Source organism: Pelmatolapia mariae, linkage group LG3_W (assembly GCF_036321145.2).
Source record: "Pelmatolapia mariae isolate MD_Pm_ZW linkage group LG3_W, Pm_UMD_F_2, whole genome shotgun sequence".
NCBI classification, from domain to species: domain Eukaryota; kingdom Metazoa; phylum Chordata; class Actinopteri; order Cichliformes; family Cichlidae; genus Pelmatolapia; species Pelmatolapia mariae.
The window spans coordinates 38,626,376-38,650,570 of NC_086229.1; the positions used below are offsets into that span (position 1 = coordinate 38,626,376).

At 40.3% G+C, this 24,195-nt stretch overlaps 1 long non-coding RNA gene across 4 annotated transcripts; it reads left to right on the forward strand.

Moving 5' to 3' along the window:
- Positions 1 to 2,545: 2,545 nt before the first annotated feature.
- On the forward strand, positions 2,546 to 23,515 carry LOC134624434 (uncharacterized). 4 transcript variants are annotated; one of them, XR_010573594.1, is made up of 8 exons: positions 2,546 to 2,583; positions 9,439 to 9,560; positions 10,110 to 10,172; positions 10,373 to 10,407; positions 11,258 to 11,357; positions 20,374 to 20,471; positions 20,840 to 21,024; positions 23,070 to 23,515. It is a non-coding gene; the product is annotated as an uncharacterized LOC134624434 (long non-coding RNA). The 4 variants fall into 4 exon arrangements; XR_010573595.1 differs by lacking the exon at positions 2,546 to 2,583 and adding an exon at positions 2,847 to 2,977 and having other exon boundaries at positions 9,444 to 9,560; XR_010093542.2 differs by lacking the exon at positions 2,546 to 2,583 and adding an exon at positions 2,849 to 2,977.
- Positions 23,516 to 24,195: the final 680 nt, after the last annotated feature.

Sequence of the window (24,195 nt, forward strand, 5' to 3'; positions counted from 1 at the left end):
ATAAAAGTCGTCACTTTTCACCCCTAGTTATGGATTTAAGGATCAAAGGATCAAAGTGGTGGTAAGATTCTAAATATATGTGATGTCATTATCCCATAATGACATCACATATATAGGTTGTCACATGACATTTATCAGTAAAGTTACCATCTCTGTCACCCCCCCTCCAAAAAAATAAGTGCTATTGCAATAACCGATGTTTTCTACAGTCATCTGTGCTAACAGATGGCAGCATTTTAAAGCTGGGTCTTACTCTGCCCAGGCTGCTCTACCATAGAAGAAGAATGTAGACCTACAATACCTTGAAAAACTTTCACACATTTTGTCACTTTACAACAACAAACGTAAGTGGATTTTTTCTTAGATCTTCTGTGACAGACAAACACAAAGTACCAGATAACTGTAAAGTGAAAATGATGGACATGGTTTTCAGATTATTAAGCAAATAAAATCTGAAAAGTGTCATGTTGATTAGCTTTCAGTTCCCTGTACTCTGATACCCCTAAACAAAATCCAGTGATATCAATTGCCTTTAGAAGCCAACCAAATTAGACAAGTTTACCTGTGTGTAATTTAGTCTCATTATAAATACAACTGCTCTGTGACGGCCTCAGTAGTTTGTTACAGAACATTAATGAACAAACAGCTTCATGAAAACCAAGGAACTCACCAGGCAGGTCAGGGATAAGTTTAAAGCAGGTTGACCAAAAGTCATTAAAAGTCCCATCTGCAGTTTGCCTGGAACCATGTTTGGACACAGCAAACAGTGGAAGAAGGTACTCTGATCAGACGAGACCAAAGTTAAACTTTCTGGCCTATATGAAAGGCGCTACATGTGGTGGGAAAAATAACATCATCATCACCTCATCACCCTGAACGTGCCATCCCCACTGTGAAACATGGCAACATCATGCTGTGGGGATGTTTTCCTTCTACAGGGACAGAGAAGCTGGTCAGAGATGATGGGAAGATGGATGGAGCTAAGTAAATGGGAATTCTGGAAGAAAATCTGTTGGAGGCTGCAAAGGACTCGAGCTTGGGATGTAGATTTACCTTCCAGCAAGACAATGACCCTAAATAGAGCTTGAGCTGGTTTACATTGAAGAATGGGCAAATATTTCAGTCTCTAGATGTGCAAAGCTGGTAGAGACATACTCCAAAACATTTGCAGGAGTAACTTTAGCAAAAGGTGGCTCTATGAAGAGCAGGGGGTGAACAGAAATGCAGCCACACTTTTCCAAATTCATTTGCCTAGAATTTTGACAAACATGTATTATTTTCACACCTCTTCACAATTATGTGCTACTTTCATAGAAAAGGTCAATAAAAACATATTTTGTTTGTGGTTTCAAGGTGACAAAATGTGTAAAAGTTCAAGAACTATGAATAATTTGTCAACTTCAAATCACCACACAAGCACACATCAGTTCACATGCATGTACACATGTGCAGAGTAAAAGCATATGTGTGCATGCAACTTCAAAAGTTAAAGTAGAAAAAGACTGCAGACTTTAGGAACAATATGGAATGAGTGATAGTGTCATCACCTTTCCATGATTTGGAAACATTTGTTTCACTGTAACATTTGTTTCACTGTAACATTTGTTTCACTGTAACATTTGAATGATCTTTTTTGTCACTTCAATGTCTCCCTCTTGTATCTTTGCTACACATTGGATATAATTTTTCTTACCATGATGATGCGTGATCTTTACTCTCAAATCATTTTAATGGCTTCAGGAAGTTGGCCCTCTGCTCCAAATTACTGTTTAATAGGCAGTTTGTTCTTTACTCTAGTTTGTTCCTTGATTGTAAAATCTGGTATTTTTGCAAATTTGGCTCAGGGGGACCTGAACGCCAGGAGACAATTTATTGTATTGGCCACAAACAATCTAATGGAGGAAAAAAATTCCCATAAATATTAATAAAGATTTCTATCAGAGCAAATTATCTCTCTCTCTAACCACGTCGTAACCTAGCAGTCATATATAGCCTTTAATTAATCCTGCATTTTTGTCAAAGACATTTGTCACCATGAAATTAATAGTTTAAAACAGCAACACGTGAGCAGATTCACTGAGTAATCAGAAAAGTTTAGCATGAATCTGGACATTAGATTTAAGCTTGAAGTTTTAACCTAATCAAATATCACTTGGTAGAAGCTCCTTACCGTGTGAAGAAATCTCTTCTCAATCTGCTGTCCTCTTTTGCCTGCATCTTGTATTTTTTCCATCTGAGACTGACGTTATTCCATCTTAATTATTTTTCTCCGTGAAAAACACAGCAGCTCATCTCATCCCGGGGCGCCAGCGCCTCGAGCTCCGGATCTCAGCAGAAAAGTGCCGATAAACGTTGCAGGCTGATCCAGGTTCTAGTATGTGACGTCACAGCTGGAACGCTGTTACGCCTCTGCGTAACCATGGTTACAGGGGACGCTTTGGAGCTCAGCAGCAAAAGATTTCAGGTTAAACTCTAAAACCAAATAAAATCAATATACTGTACATGTGTATAGTGTACCGCGTTCGTTTTCTGGAAGAGGCTGTACAACAGAGTTAAAAGGTGACCGATGGCAGCCGTACTGAGGTGAGTTGTTGAGGATATGTCGAGCACGGCTGTTTTGTGCTCTTATACACTGTTAGCCTGTTCTGGCTGGCGTTAGTGAAGCTGCTTTCAACTGGATGTCACATTGTTGAACTCTGATGATTAATGAACTCTCGATGTGACGATGGTAGAATGTAATTGTAACCCTGTGTTCATTTAGTCCTTTGATACCGTTTAATATCCAGTCCATCTGTTTGGTGTTTTTAACATGCCCTGGAATAATGTAAAGTTTTACAATGCCGGTGATTTACGACTCTTTCGCGACAGTCAGCTGGGGAGTAAACTGTGGCGGTTCTCAGAGGTAGCTCATGTGAGCCAGCAGTGACATCTGTACATGCAGTAGCCTTAAAATGCTGATTATTTATTCTCCTGCTAGGTAAGAATTGGTGTTTTATACGTACATTGTTTCTTTCCGTATGTTATCGTTTGGTTATGTTATGATGTGTGGTTAATGATGATTATTAGTGTGCTAATCGTGAATAAGCTAGTAAGCTTGAAAATTAGCAGCCATGTTAAGCGGACTTCGGTGATCAAGTTCGTGTGTGACTGTTTGGAATATGGCTGGCACTACTTTTAAGAAGCAAGCTAAAGGGATGTGTTTTAAAAAGGTGCAAGGACCTAACTCAGTGAGTGAGTGTGTTCAGTAAGTTGTCTTTCATGTTGTGCATTTGAACTAGCAGACTGTACTGTTGTTGTTTAGGGGCTATGAGCTCACATGGGCTGTGTCCCAATCCAGCGACCGCACGTACACAAAGTAACACAAAGTACCAGAAGTGCGGAAGTGCGAGGCTTGTGAAACGGGACGGTCTAGCCATCGTCACGCTGCTCAGGTTGCCTAGCAACCATGATGCTAACCGCGAGAAACGTGTCATACAGCTTTGTGTGACAGAAATGAAGGAGAAAAATGTTTTGTTGGTCCTTCATTTTTGTCATGACATCACTTTGAGTATCTGAGGCTGAGACCACGTGACTGTAAAACATGAGAGTTGTTCTTCATTCTGTACAACAGTCATTTTAAGATTAGTTAGTAAATAACAATTAGCTCATGTTGTTCATGAGACTAAAATCATTTAACTTTGGTAATGTAAATATAATATGGTCAATGTTATATAGAGAAGGAGGATTTAGTGTTTGTGTTATTACGAGTGCTAAACAAGAAGAGTTCCAGATGGTCCAGTGGACACATGTGTGACTCCTGTGATTAAAGCATCTTTCTTTCAGCTTAACGAGTGAACCGTCAGCTCGTTCAAACACACGTTAAAGTCCGTTTGGCTCGACACCACCGAACAGAGGCAGCAATATAACATAGCTAACATTAACAGTGCAGTGAATCCTGCTTGTGCCGTCATATTCAGGACTGCAAACCGAGCAGCATCACTGACTTTCAGCTTGTTGTGTTTGTGGATATATGACTGACTTTAATTATCCATGAAATCATCACATTCTCTGTAAGATTAAGGTCAGATATATAAGTAGAGGCTTTAAAACCAAGTTAGTACAAACATCACTAATGTCACATAACTTTGCCGACATGTGGCCAACAGTAATGTTTTAATATTCTTCATTATTAAACATTCGCACATGAATAAGTGTGAAAGTTTACTCATCGGCCGCTCCGCTTCAGCTCTCTACCGTATTTTTCGGCAAAATTATCCACACCCAGCACTGCACGGCCCATCGCGTATAGGTGTAACGGAGAAACAGCCAATCAAATCGCAGCTTTTCAGGCATTGGAAAAAAAGGATTTTTTTTACACTGAACCGTCTGAGCGCTGGTTCGAGTCCTGGTTGGGACAAAGGTTGTGTTACATTATCAAAAGTTAAACACCATTTTCAATTTACTTATTGTGGATAACATTTACTTTTCACTTTGCTTTTTCTTATTATTTCATTATCATTTTATTTATATTATATAGTGTTATGGTGTGTGGAGCAATTTTACTGCATTACGTACCTATACTGTCACAAAGTACATAACTCAGACTAAACTGTATCATCACAGTTTTGAGATGATACATACAAGACATATAGTCTACAATTTGCAGACATCCAACTTTTAATTCAAAGACTGAGGCTAAAACTATAATACAGATAGATTCTGTTGGCATAGAAAATGAAGCTTATGCATAATTTCAATAAGGAAGATCTGTAATAAGTCATCTGTTTGCTTCCTGGTGGCTGCCAGTTTATATCTATTCATTTTCCAGCACAAACTCAGTACTGACATCATTACTTTATTCCAGTCATGCTCTTGCCAGCCTCCACTCTGCATGCTTTAAATCTGTTGCTCTTCTGCTTCTGCCATTCTGCATTTCAGATCCGCAGCCATGCAGCCCGCCTTCTCTCCTTTCTCCTCCTCACTGTGGTCACTCAGAACCCTGTCCCAGCCTCCATCTTCATCTTCATTACTACCAGCATGTTGACTCTGGGGTGGTTGTTGTGCAAAATCCTGTCACTGCTGGGATTCTTTTTGCTATGATGGGTCATTGGAGTCTTAACTGCCAAACAGTTAGATTTATTTCTGTATCTCAATAAATCATGTTCAGTTTCTCTACATCATCTCTCCTTATTGAATTGTTTTTGTAGATAAGTTTCAAGCCAGAAAGCAACAATACCTAAATATTATCACCAGAAGTGAGAAACTGTCTGCAGCTCCAGCTGTGTGCTGCATGTATTAAAGATAACTTTAGACATTGTGTGGTGGTCATGTCTGAAACAGGCTGTACAGTCACACAGATAAAAGACAGCAGTCATGTTTCTAATAATATAAATTAAAACAGAAAGATTATGAAGATAAAAGCTGTGAGACTCCTCCAGAGAAAGGATGGCTTGTTATCATTACATGAAGAGATTTAGAAATAGTATGTAAGCTTTCAGGGCAACACTCATAACTTATTAAAACTGATTACCTGATGGTGAGCACACACAGATATATAAACATACAGGTGAATCTAAGAGGTTATAGAGAAGAGAGCTGTGCTGATATTTTAGCAGAAAACTATTTATTTACACTTTTATATTTACAATCTGTTTTTATTTATATAAACAAAAGAAACATTCACAACTAGAACAAAACTGTCTTATGTACAATATCAACTGTTTCTCCCTTATTTACTGTTTTCTTCCACCATACAGCCAGCATACAACTATACTATTAGAGGAACATCGCCGGAACGTGGCCAGAACACACAAAAACAAGAACAAGACAATATATAAAAGTTCAAGTTCAGGCTCAGCTTTGGAGAGCAATTCATGTAAAACTATTTGACTCCAGTTCTGAAACCTTTCATGTGAAAACCTGTGTTTGCTCCTGAAGATCCTCTGGGTGTGGACCCTTCTGCTGCTGCTGGCACAGTGACTAGTTATGCAGAGACAGAGGACAGAGGCATGTGAGATGTAAACAGACTTAGCCATTATCACGTCTGACATTTAGTAATAATGCAGTACTTACAGCTCTGCATGTGTAGTTTTACAGGTGAGATGCTCAGCATTGCGTCCTCCAGGTCTTTATCCTCATCCATCCCTATAATGCAGGCAACAATTAGATAAATATATACTGAACTTGTTTCACATAAACAACGTTACTAAAATATTATTAAAACAACTTAACCAGGGGTTTAGTTGGAGCGTTTGTGGAAACAGACGCAGACTGCTGCTTCTTCCGCATGTACTGCTGCAGCTTATGCATCCGTGTTCCTTGACTGCAGCTCTTCCTCATGATAAAGTCTCCATAGCCGTCACTTCTGCCGTCCCAAATCTCCCTCCAGGTGCTCTTGGCTCATGAGCCAAAGCCAACCAGCTGATCATCCTCAGAGGCTTCTGCTGCAACGCTCACTCTGCTGGCCTCATAGTTCAGAAGAGTTTTTATCTCTGTTAAGCTGATGGCATACTGTACAAATGAATGCAAGCTCTCCTTGCCATGTCCTTCTTTCACAGAGGTCCCTGCAGCCTCTTGCTTCTGGGGATCTTTGATCAGGTACATGGTGTACCCGACATTCATTCTCCAGAAGCCCCCGGAAAGATTTCCCTTTATACTTTCCAAACTGCAGGATGTACTCTCCCTGCACTTCCTTCATGTCAGAGGCATCCCCTCCTCTCTGATAGATGACAGTCAGAGCATCGTCCTCCCTCACAGATGCAGACTTGGATATGGCGCAGTTTTCTTCTGGATCTTGACATGCAGTGAAAAAATAAACAATTATATTAAACAAAATTGATTCCAAACAGAAACAAAGACATTTCAGGTTATAATCTTGCTGCACATTGTGGCTGAGTTTAACAGCAGGATGCAGGAGAACAATAAAGAGACACAATCTGAATCAACATTTGTGTTATAAGTGTTTTCTCTCCAGGCAATACAAACTGTTCTGTCTGTAAATAAAAACCTTTCATGGTTGAATGCAAAATTTGTGCCAACTGCTTAGTAGTCATGGTACATAGGAACTGCAGGCAGATTATCGTCATACCTATTTAAGATATCCTGTTTATTCTTACACTAGTGGGCATTGCTCATGTTAGTGAGATATCAAGACTGTCGTATAGATAAGATTACTGACCATTACAACATGAATGCAATACAAATTTTTTAAAAATGCAGGTAAAGGCATTTAGCATGTCATCTCATAACAAGCCATTTATCGATTATTTAATTACACCACATTATAGTAATGTCAGTGTCACAGCAGTCAGAAACCTGCCAAGTTTATTTAACAGTAAAACACGTCAATGAAACACGCAATTTATTTAAGGACCAGGTTCATTCAGGATTTACCGTGCCACTTTACAACAGCGGATAAACTCCCACCGTCTTTAACCGAGCGATCGATGCTTCGTAAATGCAATCGCAACACGTCTATTACCTGTAATATACACCTGTAAATGTATTCTGTTGGTTTACTCTTATTTCAAACGACGTTTCTTACCTTTGATCAATGAACGAGGATCGTTGAGATGTGTTCCGAGCGGTGAGTTACTTGTTTTCTCGTAAAAGAGGAGATTTTTTAAAAGTGCCGCCGCGTCTCAAACTCGCAACAGCGCCGGAAGACCGTAGTGGCCAAAAATATATTACATCCGTAGTGGTTTAGCACTACCATAGAGAATGAATGGGAAACGGTTTAGGCCGTTTAGCTAAACAATCCCAGGCTCCCGCTGCACTATGAATTGTGGGATATATGGGACCACGAAGTGTAAAGCAGATGTGAGAGAGGCTGTGATGAAGTCCTGGAGTTTTTAAGGACGTACGTGCTGCAGTCCAGAATATGAATATGTTGGACACAGGTGGTAAAGTGCTGTCACACCCTGAATAAACTGTGCTCTGTTCTTTGGTAAGCTGACATATTTGTCACATAATCACATGGTTTATCAGAGGGGAAGTTTTAGAATACTAGAGTCCAAGGTTAGGTGCAATAATATTCAACCGTAATATTAGTTTATAACTAGGTCTTGTCAGTTAGCCAGTGTTGTGTCAAAAAGTCATGTCTGCCATAAACTAATTCCCAGTATTTGTCAAAAACCAGTTGATCATATTTAAACTGCTGTAGACAACTTTTTATGTATCCCTCATGAGTGATATTGAGTCATCTTGTGCCACAAACAACATTCCTGTCACAAGGTAGAAGCTGTAACCATGTTTTGGCAGTGATTTTTACTTCTTATTCTTTCATTTGACATTAAAATGACTTTTTTAAAGAGCAGAAACTGCAACTAATATAATAATAGTTCTCTAAACATATTATAAGTTTCCCAAAAGGACTGGGTTGGTTTTAATATAACACAGAGTTATAAATATACTTGAAAAAATGGGTCGTTATTAAGTTTGATATATCCCCTTTTGTAAATCATGCTCACTAAAGTCTGTTTACCAACATAAGTAAAGACACTGGAAATCAGTTTTTGTCAGACGATGACTTTTTGTCACAACACTGGAGGTGAAGCAGGTATGATCCTTCATATCTGGAGTGTGAAGGTGCAGACATAAGTTCAGACATCCCTGGATGTTTAAGAGTTTACAATTTCTCTGGTTCATTAGCTTTAGTCAGTTAGTCACTAATCACTCAAGATTAGTTCCCAAGTCCTCCTGAATTCAAAGAAATAGTCAGGGGATTGGGCCCTGTGCTTTCCCACAGGTGAACTCAGGTGAAATGAAAGAAGTAGTGGATTACCCTCCTCCTCTGGTACAATGATAACTCAGAAAAGCTCCTGGGAGTAAGGAGATCAGGCTCAGGAGTGGTTCTAAGAATGTATATGTGTATTTATAAATGACATCCTTAAGTAATGCTTAAATAATGAGGAGATTAAGCAGTGACCAGTGACACGTTTAACAATGTGTCATTGTGTCATTCTATGTTTGTTTATGAGAACAAGATCCTTGTTTTCTATCAAATAACGTAAAAAATGACTGAGTGCACCTTTAAAAATACTAACTTAAATAAACCAAGATAAGCCAGCAGTCCATAATGTGTGCACTATGTCACTAAAGTTATTGTCACTGCAAATGTAAAAGTAAACATAAATGAACCACAGAGGAAGTGACATGACTTTGAGGACAGATGTGATCAGGTGGAAAGTGCAGAAAGCTGACTGATGTCGATCTGTGGCTGCATTAAATGTTGGCCTGTCCTGTATCAGCCATTCAGGATTTTCTTTGATGAACATTTAGCTCTTATGGCATGAACTTGCTCAGTGCATTATTGTTGGCTTTTCTACAGTCTGATATTTGTTTAATAATTGATCGATACAGTGTTAAATAAGTGCATAAATAAGATGTTAAAAACCTCATCATCATATCAAACATGATAGATTTGTTTGGCACATGCTGACTGCTTTCTAATTGTAACAGAACAGGAGGCGAGAGCAGAGAACAAGAGTGCAGCAGTTTGGTGGAAGGTGAAGAAGAGGTGAGCATCCAAAAGACGAGCAAGAGGACAGTTTCATAGGAGACATCACGGCACAATAAAGGCTGTAAGAGCAGAGATTCATCCATATTTTTACTATTTTTCCTTTTAGTCCCGCTGCCTACAATAAATCAAATATAAAGAACAAACAAGAACTCAAATTGCATTGTTGTTCAGTATAATTCTGTGACTTCAACCTTTAGCTAACGTGTAACGTTTGACATTTCATATAAATGTGACTATAACATACAGTCAATAATATTAGAAAGGTGTTACTGAGTGAAACCTCCAAAGTCTGGATTTAGCTCCAGTGTTTTAAGATCCCAGCAGCGCTCGTATTTATGGCCACATTGTTCAGAGAGACGAGCTTTCTGGGTGCTGACTCAGAGGGACCACTTTAGTTCATTGAAACTTTAATGCCAGTTTAGTTTAAGACATTAAACTGGACACGTTTTGAATCAAATTGATAATAACAGAGCGATGCAACAGTGTTAGTGTGACGCCCTGCATATTTGAAGGATTATGATAAACCTCCGTTCTTACTGAATCTGTAACATTGATCTGCCTGCATCATTTTTAAACAGTTTGTGTTGTTGTTGTGTTACTGTGCACAGAGAAAAACTCACCTGATGTAGTGGTAAGGCCTTATTCACCACTAGATGGAGACAACCTGGCACAGGTATTTTCTCTACACACTAAATTTCACACTGAAAGCCTTGGTGGGAATTTTTGTTTACATAGAAAGCAAAAGAAAAAATGTCTTGAGGTCTTTGCAGTGTTTTGTGCTTTTCAGATACTATTAAATTCTGCTCTTTTGAATTTCTTTGGTGACAGAGAAAGACTGGACTCAAAAAATGATCTTTATTTTTACATTTGCAGAAATGGAGACCCGCCACACGAACACACAAGCTCAGGTCTGAATTCTTTGCCAGCTGCATATATATTTCTGCACTGCGTCACACCGACACACAGTTTACTTTTTGTCTGGTTTCCTGTATTTTATACGCCTGTGCAGCTCTGCACTAAAACTTGCTGTTCTCTGCAGCAGCATGCAGTTTCCTCTCAGTACTCTGTGACATTGTGCTCAAACTGGTGTTCTCCCAGTCTGGCCTCATTAAAACAAAATAAACAGAAAATAAGCATTAAGAATATATATTTATTTCATAACAATACACATGGAAACTTCACACAGACAAACACACACACAAAACAACAAAATGCTCGTCTCATTTTGAGAATTTCACCACTTTTACTTTTCATTTAAAATAAGTTTGTCAGTGAGTGGCTGCCACATAAGTATAAATCTAAATCATACATGTGGGTAGGGCTGCACAGTCAGTAAAAGTCTCCAAGGCTCTGCAGAGCTCCAAACCTCCTCTGCCACAGACAGAAGCACCAAAAATGTGCGCTGGGAGCTTCATGGAAGGATTTCTACAGCCAAGCAAATCTATATGTGTGTGGCCAAGAAGCTCAGTCCATGTAGGGTATCTTAGCACAGTTTGTGTCAGTTAGGTCAGCTAGTGGGAGGGCAGAGAGGGCAGCCTTTACAGTATTTTATTGTAGAGTGACAGGAACTGCCTATGAGCTTCTAATCAGGCAGAAGTGTTGACAGAAAACATATCAAAGGAAATACGTTGATGAAAATCAAAGAAGAGAAATATTTATGTGATGTTCTATTTTCCTGAGAGCTGATTGGCTGTGATGACTCCTTCAAGTACTACATGAAACTTTGTCCTGCTAGTTAAGCCTGCTGTCTGTTCTCAGGCCTCCTCCTGTTTCACTGGCATATATCCATCACCAGAGGGCTCCACTGACCTGCCTGCTGACATCAGAGCACACCCCTGTGTCATGTGACCTGTCCCAAGCAAGTTCAAAGGCAGCTGTGGTAGAGAGAGCAGGGAGTTTAGTAGAGCACTGGAAGGATGAGGTGGAAACGGTAGATTCAGTGGACGTGGCGTCCTCCATCTGTCTCCATGCTCTCTTTACTGGCCTCTAAAATCACTTCTAAAAACTTCTCCTGTAGCTGCTTTTGTTTAAATGTTTAGCATTTAGAATTCAACTTTACTGTCATACATGTCTAAATACAGGGTTACAAAATACAGTTTGCATCTGATCAGTAAGTGCAATAAGAGCAGATTATATACAGTAAGTTCAGTAGAGAGCAACATGTACTGGTCTGTACAGATAAGGGTAGTATAAGTGGTGAAATAGTCATGAACAGAGAGACCAAACATACAGCTGAACAAATGTATAGCATACAGATGTTTTATATTGCTGTACAGATGGGCAGATTTACAGGTGTGCTATGAACAAATATACAGATGTGCTACATATGTACAGATGTAGCAGTGTGAGGTAAACAGATCTACAGAGCTATGAATATATCTAGAGCAGTGGAAGTGTAGCTCTCTGAACAGACTAGTGACCAGTGTAGGCACTATAACAGAGACTCTGTCAGTGTCCTAAAACTACAGCAGTAACCAGTGTGAGCATGTGGTGAATGTTGATAATGATCATGGTCACTGGGAGGAGGAGTGTAGAAGGGTTCAGTGAGTGTGGATGGAAAGGTTCAGCAGGAGGCTGAGTTCAGCTGTGAGGAAGAAGCTGCTCCTAAACCTGCTGGTTTTAGTCTGAAGGCTCCTGTAGCGCCTCCTGGAGGGGAGGAGCTGGAGGAGTTTCTTGGCAGGATGAGTGGAGTCCCTGAGAATGATGCATACTCGGCATAGACGTCTCTTCTTGTGGACATCCTCAATGGCAGGAAGTGGAGTCCCTGTGATGTGTTGGGCAGTTTTCACCACCCGCTGCAGTGCCTTGCGGTCAGCAACAGAGCAGTTCCCACACCAGACTGTGACACAGTTGTTCAGGATGCTCTCTATCGCACAGTGGTGGAAGTTACCCAGTATGTTAGCAGACAGGTGGTTCTTCTTCAGGGTCCTCAAGAAAGAGAGGAGCTGATGGGCCTCCTTGACCAGGCTGCAGGTGTCAGTTGACCAGGACAGATTCTCAGAGATGTGGATCGCCAAGAACTTGAAGCTGGAGACCCGTTCAACAGCTGTGCCATTTATGTAGATGGGGATGTGGGTGTCCGTCTCCTCTCTCCTGAAGTCCACAGTGAGCTCTTTGGTTTTGCTGGTATTCAGGAGCAGGTTATTGTCAGCACCACACAGCTAGGTGCTTTACCTCTTCCCTGTAGCAGACTCATCGTTGTCACTGATGAGAGTCACCGTGGTGTCATCTGCAGACTTGATGATGGAGTTGGATGCATACCGAGGTCTGCAGTCATAGAGGAACGGGCTCAGCACACAGCCCTGTGGAGTGCCAGTGTGAGTGTGATGGTGGTAGAGCTGTTATGGCCTGGCCTAACATGCTGAGGTCTGTTAGTCAGAAAGTCCACGATCCAGGTACAGATGGAGTTGTTGAGTCTAAGATCCACACGTTTGGTGATCAGCTTGGAGGGAAGAACTTTACCTGATCTGAAGTCAACTAACAGCATTCTTACATAAGTATTGCATAAATATCTGAGTACACGTTGCAAGAAACTGCATTCCTAGATCACATCCAGTGTGTGCTGGTGCAGCAATGCTACAAAAATGTTCCACGTGGTTGTTTTTGTTCTTCCTACTGGTGATGATCCAGTGGAGCTCCAGTCACTCCAGGCTGGTGGTGCCACAAAACAGACTGCAAAACACCTGTGCGTCCATGACTGATGCTGCTGCTTCACTTCTTTATGAATTGATCTTTTTACGACTGTTCACTTTGGACGAGCAGGAAACAGCTGACTTGTGGCTTTGCAGGAGGATTCCCTTTAACAACAAGAGCATGCACACAGTTTGTTTAGGCCACCATGAAGAGCTCACATTGTAAGTCACAAAGAGTCGGTATATGATACTGTAGCTTCCACTCACTGAGACAGGAGGGCTCGTAGGAGGTGATTACACTCTGCTTCATTGGGTTCCAGTTCAGATTAACACATGGAAGGACGGAAACTGGAAACAAATGTTAGAAAAATATTTACTGTTATAAAACATTCAGTGAAAACAATATCGATTTTTCTGTTTGGCTTCAAATCTGAGTCTCCAAAAGCCAGTCAGACAGTAGAGTTGGTATAAACAGAGAGAGGAGAGGAAGCTTCTTTTAGACACAGGAAGGAAAATATTTAGATTCACTTCAAAGGATAATTCTGTATTTTTAGCACTTTCCACTTTCATGCCATTAAGCTCTAATTAGCTTTACTTTCACTTAAGATACATGAACACAGAAAAGTAAGAGTGTGATTCTGGCAAAAGATAAAGTTTCTCATTGTTAAAGGTCCGTGCTCACTGACCCCTCTGTCTCTTAACTGCTGTATATGTGCTGGACTATTTGGACACAGTTAGACTGTGATTGTATCTGTGGGGCTTAGAGACAATGACATTTGTTCACACAGTGGATTCATTTTCAAAGATCAGGGAGCTTTAGGGCTGGTCTGACATTAACTGGCTCTAGGTGGCAGAAAGCGCTGCAAGGACTGAGAACAAACAGTGTTCATTTGGTGCACATTATGACAGCTGGGATTTATGTGTGTGTACATTATGTGTTGAGGTTTTCTCTTTGTGACTGAGGTCCTTACTGGCGGTGAGATTTGTGTTGAGCGTGCAGTGCAGAGTGATCAGATGTGCTGTTCCACAAACAGGATGTTTTTGTAGTCACTGTAGCGAGTGAGATCTGTGAGAAATAAACCAGGAGAGATCAAACAACAGATCTTAAGTCCATGATACAATCAAAATGAAGAGAAAAGGCTAACTGTGTGGAAGGCTGAGACACTCGTCACTCTGCAGACGAGCAGCAGAGACAGTTCAACAGGCCACAGAGTATTTTCCCAGAAGTCTCGGGGATCATCAAGATGTTTTCTGGCAGAACTGAGAGCAGCCTTTGTTTCTTTTGCTCAGCAGGGTTTTCATCTCACAGTGTGATTTAGCAGGTGGGGAATCCTAAAATCAGCTGCAGTGGCTCTTTGTAGAAACTGAAATCAACAAGATGTAAGCAGGTATTTGATGAGCTGTCCTGGCTGATTTCCACCCTCAACACTGACAGTTTCCACCGTCTTTTTTCTACATGTAAGCATCACCAGCTGAAATTCATGTTCATCTCTGTTACACTTGATGTAACCACGAGCACCACAGCCACTGTCACACAGTTCTTTACTGTAAACTAACCTGATTATCCTGCACTAACCTGCAGAGGACTTTCATGTGCTCTTTAAATAACACAGTTAGTTTGCTTTGCAGCAATATGAGAACGTGAAGACTTCCATGTAAGCTTTCAGTTTATATCCCACTGAGCCGTCCTTACCTTTAAATATAAGCTCTCCTCTTCCTGTCCTGTATTCTTTCTCCATCTCTGCGTGAAGTTATCTCCAACTCTTTTCCCTGTGTGTCCCTGTGAAATACAGCAACTGGACCTTTAGCTGCAACACACTGTGAGACAAACTGCACAAAAACAGTTTGTGTGTTTGCTGATGTTTGTTGAGCTGATAGAAACGTTGCATTTGAGATTACCTGCCATAACATGTTACTCTCTTTATGCTTGATCGTCTTCTGTAGGGCTCGTTAGATGCTGAAGTACTGCAGCCACAACTTATGGACACCTGCAGTCGTTGCAGAGCTGTGCCAAAAAACCAAAACCACACAGCGGCCCACTTGGACCCTTTACTGTGGCACACGTCATCTATGTGTGCCACAGTAAAGTTCTGTGACATCCCCTGGTGATTATTTCAAAGAGGACGGTACGCTCAGAGTGACAGAAACAATGACCCCCTGCAAATGTGTTAAACCAAAAGTAACAACAAAATGTCAGATATTTGTTTCAGAATGTAATGAGGAAAAGTAAAAAGTACTCCAGTAAAGCACAGATACCTGAAAATTCTACTTTAGTTCAGTAGAGTACAGAGTATTTGTACTTTGTTACTTATCCCTTGTGATGAACCTTAACTGAGGCGAGTGGGTCGTGCAGCTCTTTGTTGTTCTGTTTTGGACCTTTTGGATGCCCGGCCGCTCCGAGGAAGGTTTCCATCTGTGGATAATGGCTCTCACTGTGGTTTGGTGGAGTCCCGTAGCTTTATAACCCTGTCCACACTGATCTCAATTCATTTGTTGCTGAATTTCTTAGGATGCTGGCATGAAGTCTGGCTTTGGAGGAGCTTCTGGTCTGTGACACACAAACAGTTCATTTATCTTAATAATAAACATTTTCATTTACAAAGTGCATTCTGTGTTTACTTGTGTTGTTGTGTAATATGTAGATGTGATGGTCTGAAACATTTAAGTGTGACACTTTTTCACACTATGGTATTTTATTTTTGATATATTTTTGGAGCGATCATGATCGGCCACCTGGACCAAAAATGCCAGGGCTGCTTTCTGTCAGTGTGACATATTTAACTGTTTTTCTACATGATAATGAAAAAGCTGCTGTGACAGAAATCTGTTGGCACGGCCAACTTAAATCGTAAGAAATAAAGGTGTACAAATATAGAAAAAAGCCCTGACAGCTCATTGCCCAGACTGCAGTTTTTTCCTTCTGATTTTTAAACTGTAGTCGTGAAAAATCCAGAAATTTCTGTAGCAAAAAGTGAAAAACAAACTTTTCTGTTATTTAACTGTTATTTGCTTGACAACTTTGCGTAGCATGAATGGAAATAAAGGAGGTTTTTATTACTAGGAGAAGCTGTAACACTTATAAAAACACATTTAAAGACCAAATTCATGCTTGTGCTGGTTTGTGGTGAGCAGCAGATCCAACAAGTTAAGAATTATTAACGACTTCAAGCGTTCAGGCCGGTGAGACTCATTTAGACACTCAGTGAGCCATGGCTCTGTGGTACACGCACACATCTCTGCCATTCAAAGACACTTTGTATAACTTTATTTTCACATGTACATCATCTTTTTCAAGAAAGCAACATTTTATTCAGTGTTTTCATAAAAACGTTATTTTAATGCATTAACTACTACCAGGGAGAACACATGAGGTCTGAGGCTGGACAAGTTTGGAACAAAGGAAAATGAAATCAGGTTTATCCCTTTGATCAGTTCTGCACTCAGCTTTGCAGTCTATCATTGAAATGCTGCTCATTTGATATTTTTGCTTCGTCACTTTTTCCCAACACACCAGCTTTTAAACCCCCGTCTCTCTGCGTGCCTGGCCTGCATGATATGGTCCCTGTCTTTGCATGTGATTGGCTGCATGCTGTGCAGTCAAAACCAGAGTCAGAAAGCCAACCAGACAATAAAGTTGGTATAAACAGAGAGCAGCCATAAAGAGAGGAGCTGAAGCTGAGTGCAATACCTGCACCAGACTCAGCATGAGACTAAAAAGGTGCAGCTTGAACTGTCAGGCAAAATACTCTGTATGGAATGAGAATGGATGTAGGAAGAATGTAGGAATGATTAATGGAATAATGAGCAGAATTAATAGATTCACTTGAAAGGATAACTTTCAGATCATTGCCATTAATAAGAAGCTGTACATAGTAGTTCGCCCTGTGCACTCTTTAATCTTTAAAATGAGTCAAGAGAAACTTATATATGGTGGTTTTGCACGTCTCCTCTATGTGTGCGTTTTAAGCAGGTTTTAATGTTTTATCTGTTATATCAGGTGTGTATTTATACAAAATGAAATTATTTCAAACAGCTGATCCAATATTTAATGTTGCTTTATCCTGACACTATGGAGTATTACTGTTTTTAATTGTGGAGTGGAAGGTCTGCTAGTTTTTTAGACTGTTATTGATAGTGTCAGCTTTGACTGAAGGACGTCTTCTTTTGCGCATGCGGGCCGCTTTGAGCGTTCACACTAGAGCGCGTTTGCTGTCGCATTTTATTTGTAGTGTGAACAAGCAGACAAAAAAATTGGATTTGATCAAAAAATCGGAATTGAGCATCAAGACCTGCAGTGTGAACGTAGCCTAATTTCAGCTAAAGCACACACAACGCGCTCTGTTTAGACCCAGAGCAACAGTATTGTTTGACTGATGGCCTTAATATAAAGACTTCAGACTTTACGTTTCCCAATTTTTGCTTTAAGTTAATTTGTTATTTACATAATAATGTAAATAACCTAATAATGATCCTTATTGCTGTTTTAGAGGAGCGCTGCTTCAAAAGAGAAAGTGTCCCAGATCAGATTTGAAAATATTGGATTTGTGCCGTTCACACTGTCACACCATGATCAGAGATGGGTCACATATGGTCAAAAAAATCGGATTTGATGCCTGCAGTGTGAACGCAGCCTGAAAGGTAGCAGCAAACTACTGTGAAAGCTACTGTGACACGAGCTTTCACAGTAGCGTTTCTAACTTACTAGTTAGTAAGTCTGTAGTTCCTGCCTTGTTTAAACCATTGTGTTAGTAATTCCAGCTTTGTGTCCGAGTCCTGCACTTTTGGTCTTCACTCTGACTGCCACGCACAGGTTATTAAGACAGGCACATTACTGTGGACCTTTGACCTCTTCCTTAAGGTCAAATAAGGTCAAACTTTCATAAAATGCTTTTTCATATTTAAAACTATGCTTAAAATTCTACTGCCTTTGTTTGCATTTTCATTAGGAAATAATAATACAGATTCTAAATATGACATTGGCCACAAAATGTGTTATTTCTTCAAAGAAAGTATTGTAAAGCCAAAGAATACATCCAAAATATAAGAGTATTCTGGTGAAAGTAAACAATCATCAGAGAATTAGCTGCCTCGGCAGAGAGTTGCTCTGACTGCTTCTTTCTTTAGACAATAATTCTGATGGCAAAAAAAAGACTGTTTTTAGCCTGAATGAAGGTTTGCTTCTTGTTATTTGAGTCTGTTGTTCTGAATTTGGCTCTGCTGACTAATACAAATTAATCTTAAAATGCATTTAGATAATCTCTTCATGTTTTTGATTGCACATATAGATGAATTTATATCAAAATTAATTAAATAGCTAAAGTGTTACGTTCTGTTTGGTTGTAATGAAGTATTTTAAATTAATTTTAAGTTAAACACTGTAATGTCATTTAATGTCAAAAAAATCAAACATTTAAACATTATTTAAACATAAACATTATTGTTTTTTCCACTTCAGTAAAATCTGAATGTTGACTTCACTGGAACAAACAGGTTTTATCTGCTCATGCTGGCTGTTTGCAGTTAAAGGGGAGAACAGAGTCCCATCACTGATGACTGATCACTTTCTGCTCATAGTTTTAAGTTTAGTATGATTTTATTAGCTATAAAACTGTCCCAGTTTCATTGAGCGCTGAGGATGAACCAACACATTACCGTCTGTGTGCTTAACTGGTGACAGATTAAAGATAAGAGATCTGTGTGTGTTGATGTTAACTTTAAAAATCTGCCGTCTGACTGCTCAGACTGAGTCAGAGTAAAGTTCACATGCTGACGTGTGGAGACATGAAACCCTGTTGTAGCTGCAGGTGTGAACACACTGATCCCAGATCAGCTGTATTTGTAACATGAACATTTCTGTTGTAAAGCTTCAAATGTTCAGCATGTTTCTCTGTTTCCAGTCTATAGATCCAGACACACTTTCTACCTTCACCTGTGCAGTAAAGACTGAGAGCAGAGCTGAAACCAACCGTCCAATCAGTGAGCAGCATCAACACCTGAGCTTCATTCAGACTCTGTTATTGAAGATGTTGTTGGTACAAAGTTCATCTGCTGCTCACATGAATCCATGAAAGATTTATTTCACTGAATGTTTCTTCAAAGCTCATTTCAACCTGTTGAAGTCATGAATGAAAGTGCAGACTGAGAGTGGATCACATGATGTGTAAGGTGTGTCATGTGACATGTTCAGTATTGTCACACGTGTCTAGATTGTCCCTGATATCATAACTGCTCAAACACTGATGATTATATTTGAAGAATTATTACTGATGGCAGCAAAGTTTGAATGGAGCTCTCTGTCTGTGCTGATTTGTCGCCCTCTGGAGGTCAAAACACAAACTGCATGATGTCACTGTGACCACCACAGTGACAGGAAGTGTTTTTATGACTGAAACACTGACATGATGCTAACGGCTGTCGTTAGGCTCACTGACAGCAGTGCTGATGTGTTCATGTCAAACACTGGCTCAGGTCAGACTCCTTCATCCTGCTCCACAGCCACACAACCACATGTTTAAGGACCAGTGGACTTTCCAGTATCACATCTGTTAGCTTGGTGTCTCAAATGAAAGAATAGATGTGGATCTGTGTTAGAGCAGCTTCTTCCTCCATGGATGTCCACGAGCATCAGTCCAGCTGCTTTAATTCAATTCAATTCAATTTTATTTATATAGCGCCAAATCACAACAAAAGCAGCCTCAGGGCCCAGCAGAAGATGGAAGAGGAGGAGGATGGATCAGTGTGTGACGCCCTGTGACTCTCACTGATGCTGCGCTCACATCTGTTTTCCTGTTGGATGGAAACGGGCCACCGTCTGGCATGTCTCGTAGTCTGTGTGACATCCCTCGTGTCATGTCAGGTTAAGTGTTTTCAGGATTGTTGTGCAGTTCATGTTGAAGTTATTCATGTATTGCACTGTGCACAAGGTTCTAGTTTAGTTTGGCCACTGCCCTTTCTGCTTTATGTTGCCCTGTATCAGCCATAATATAGGTTCACCTTTTGTTATAGATATTTCTGTCTCTGTGCCTGTGTCCATACCTGGGTCCAACACACACACACCTCCGCACAGTCTGCCTCAGCCGATCGTGACACAGTTATCAGCCCCATAACTGTGGCTCAGATTAGCACCTGCTAGCAGGCTCAGTAGGTCGTTATCACCAATTCATGAGCCGCAGCGCTGTGTCCCAAAAATATTATTTCTCTTATCGACTTGAAACCACTGACATGATCTTTATTTTAAAACAGGTGAGCAGATCCAGTGTATGTCATCAGTGAGCTGGTGAAAAGATGCCAGGACAAGAACATCAGCCTGGACTGTGTGTGTGCTGTCCTCACATATACATGTCAGTATCTTCTTTTACTATATGGCACAAGAACAACATTTCCTGTTTATAAAACACTGTTTGGTGTTTATCAGACAAACACCCACATAGCAAGCAGGTCTGGATCTGGTATCAAGCCGGCACTGCTGGCTGACTTCCATAAGACGTATGTCATCCAGATACAGGCCAGGCCTGGCATAGATGCCACTGTTTATGTGACTGCATGCCATATCTGGCTTGATTGTGCTTTGGGTTATGTGGCCCAGGCTCATAGAAAACAGGTCTTGGGAGGAGGAAGTCATCAGATCTAGGTCTACATATTTCTGTATTAGTAGTCAAAATGACTCATTTAGATTCAAACTGAGACAGCTAACATTTCCTACTTATAGAAGTGCAGCTCCTTCAGAGATGGGACAAAGAGGAGGTCACCAGCCTGCTGAGGCCAAGTTCGATTTGATTTTCCAGTCAACGCTGAGAGACTTTGACCAGGAAGTCAGAGGTCAGCTCATGCTGCGAGCAGGAAATGAATCAAGGAAGAAGGATCGCTCTACTCAATCTCAAAGAAAATCTCCTGGTACTTGTTTTATAGCTGTTATTTATATTCATTATGTCCATTATAATGATGAGCCTTTTGATATTAACTAGAGATGGCACGATACCATTTTTTTATGTCCGATACCGATACCGATATCATAAATTTGGATATCTGCCGATACCGATATTAATCCGATATAGTGTGTTTTTTAATCAATAAAACTGTTTTTTTTTTATATCTTGCTGCATTTTGTATAAGTTCATACTCAAGTTTAAATAAACAACAACACTAAAGCTATTCTGTTATACCTGTATGTAAAAAATACACTGCACCCAAAATATTTCATAGTTCAGCAATACTGATCAATCTAATAAACTTAAACCTACTCCATCCTCCCTATTCTGGTATTTTAAAGAGTACTTAGCAAAAATATTAAGCAACCTAACTAATAGGGTTGCAAACTCCCAGCAAAAAAAAAGGGAACCACCCCCCACCCTCCACCTCATGATTCTTAATCAACGTAATCAACTTTAATTTGATGCAGTTTGAAAAAAAATGCACAGAAATAAATTATTTTTCAAGAATAATTAAATAGATTCAACATCTTTCTTCTACAAAATTGCAGACTGCACAGATGGTATCTTCCCAAAGGAAAAAGTACTATAGCTTACTGGGGTATATTAGACATTTAACAGTTACTATATACAGTAATGGACTTCTATACATTTTACATCAGATTAAAACTTTGGGTGTAAGATTGAGATAATTATTTATTAAAAGCTAGACATTTTAAATGGGAATAAGAAAGAAAAGTATGTCTTTGTGCCCCCTTTTCCCTGTTAATGCCCTATCGGCCCCCCTGGCAAAACTTTGCTAGATCCGCCCCTGCACAGTAACCAGCCGTCAGCTACGTAGAAAAGGATCCTGGTCTAGAAAGTAATATTACATAAATTCTAACAACAGCTTATCAAGCTTAAACGCGCTGCTGTTGTTCAGCTGCTGTTTTCCTCCTTGTGGTGCAAAGTGGACCAAAAACAAACAAGAGAGACGGACTCGCGACAGAAAAGCCGATCAGCTGATCGTTAAGCAGTTTCATGAAGTAGCGGCAGGAGAGGGAGGGAGAGAGAGAGGCAGACGCTCCATATATCGGTGGTTAAGCTTAACGCAGGTACGCTTTACAAACATTTAGAGGTGAACTTACACACTTCCTTTACTTCTGTCTGGGATAACTTCCTCGGAGATGAATGCTGGATTGCTAGCCAGGCTACAAATACACACAGCCGCTCTATCACGTGATGCACACTGCTCCGACTGCTACGGTGATGAGCCGAGTTACGCCGTGTCGCAAGTTTTGTGATGTGCTTTTTTGATATTTAATGGATCGGATTACATTTTTTATTTCTCACCGATATCCGATCCAGTAATTTACGTCAGTATCGGACCGATACCGATACCTAATATCGGATCGGTCCATCTCTAATATTAACAAGCACGTTTTCATTGTCACAGAGAGGGAAACGTTGTATTTTCTGCGTCTCTTCCTCACAGTAAAGATATTTGTATCGCACTCCTGCAAAGAAGATTCTGTAGGTAAACTGTTGATGGGACAATAAACAAATTTCACTTTGTAAAATGTTCTGCAGGGAGGTTGTGGTTGCTTCTTAGTCTACCATGACCTGGATGACTGAGAACCTACGCAGACACATTCTGAAGGAAGGGCTCCACACTTATTGGACTGATTTAACTGTGTTCATTGTCATCTAGCAAGTTTTGCTTTAATGTGTCTCTATCGACAACACAAAGCATTTTTTTCACTATTTATAAAACATAGAAGTCTTAAAATATATCTGCAGTGCTTGGTGTAAATTCAGTGATTCAAGCCGCAGTTGGTTGGAGTCCAACAGTCTGCAGTGGCCTCCACAGTCCACCGTCTTCACATCACAAGGACAGTTTCCACATGTCTGTGACGTCTCCTTGCACTTGTACTTATGCCTTGATGAACAAGTAGGTAGAGTTCAAATGTGGGTTTTCTGTGAGTTTATAAGTACAATTTACTGTTACTGCTGCTGTTTTTGTTTTGTCAGGTTTGTTTCATGAATATTTCTCAGACAGAAGAAGGTGATATTCCAACGGACCTGAAAAGCAGAGCCGTCGATGCCTTACATTTGAAGAGCAGAGCAGCTGAAGAAAAGCTGTGACTCCATCGTGAGATGGACACTGTGATTCATCACCAGCAACACACTGACCTGCATTCATCCATAGATGACACTCAGTTCCACAGCTGTTCCTGTTCACAGCTGCATCCAGTTAGAGAGGAAACTGTATAATGCAATGATGATGTTCCAGTGTCCTGCAGATGGCGTTCTTGCAACGCGTTCAAAGAGCCGACACTGATGATGCTGCTCTGCTCAACTTACTTTAGCCTGGGTTGGACTCTATATGAGCAGCTTCCACTCTGGTTTCACTGTTAAACACACTTGTTTGATTTCACTTGGAAAAGCTGAAAAATAAATATGTTATTGCAAAATTATTTGTTGGTACATTTCTTGAGGGTCAAATATCTTGTTTGATTTGAGGAATGAACTGTTAAGGTGTTAAAAATGAATCATGTTAAAATATTTCAATTTTCAATTTCAATTTCAATTTTATTTATATAGCGCCAAATCACAACAAAAGTCGCCTCAAGGCGCTTCATAGGTACAGAGAAAAACCCAACAATCATATGACCCCCTATGAGCAAGCACTTTGGCGACAGTGGGAAGGAAAAACTCCCTTTTAACAGGAAGAAACCTCCAGCAGAACCAGGCTCAGGGAGGGGCGGGGCCATCTGCTGCGACCGGTTGGGGTGAAAGAAGGAAAACAGGATAAAGACATGCTGTGGAAGAGAGACAGAGGTTAATAACAGATTTGATTCGATGCAGAGAGGTCTATTAACACATAGTGAGTGAGAAAGGTGACTGGAAAGGAAAAACTCAATGCATCATGGGAATCCCCGGCAGCCTACGTCTATTGCAGCATAACTAAGGGAGGATTCAGGGTCACCTGGTCCAGCCCTAACTATATGCTTTAGCAAAAAGGAAAGTTTTAAGCCTAATCTTGAAAGTAGAGATAGTGTCTGTCTCCTGAATCCAAACTGGAAGCTGGTTCCACAGAAGAGGGGCCTGAAAACAGTTCTATTAGTGGGTCTGTGTGATCAGCATCAGTGGGTGA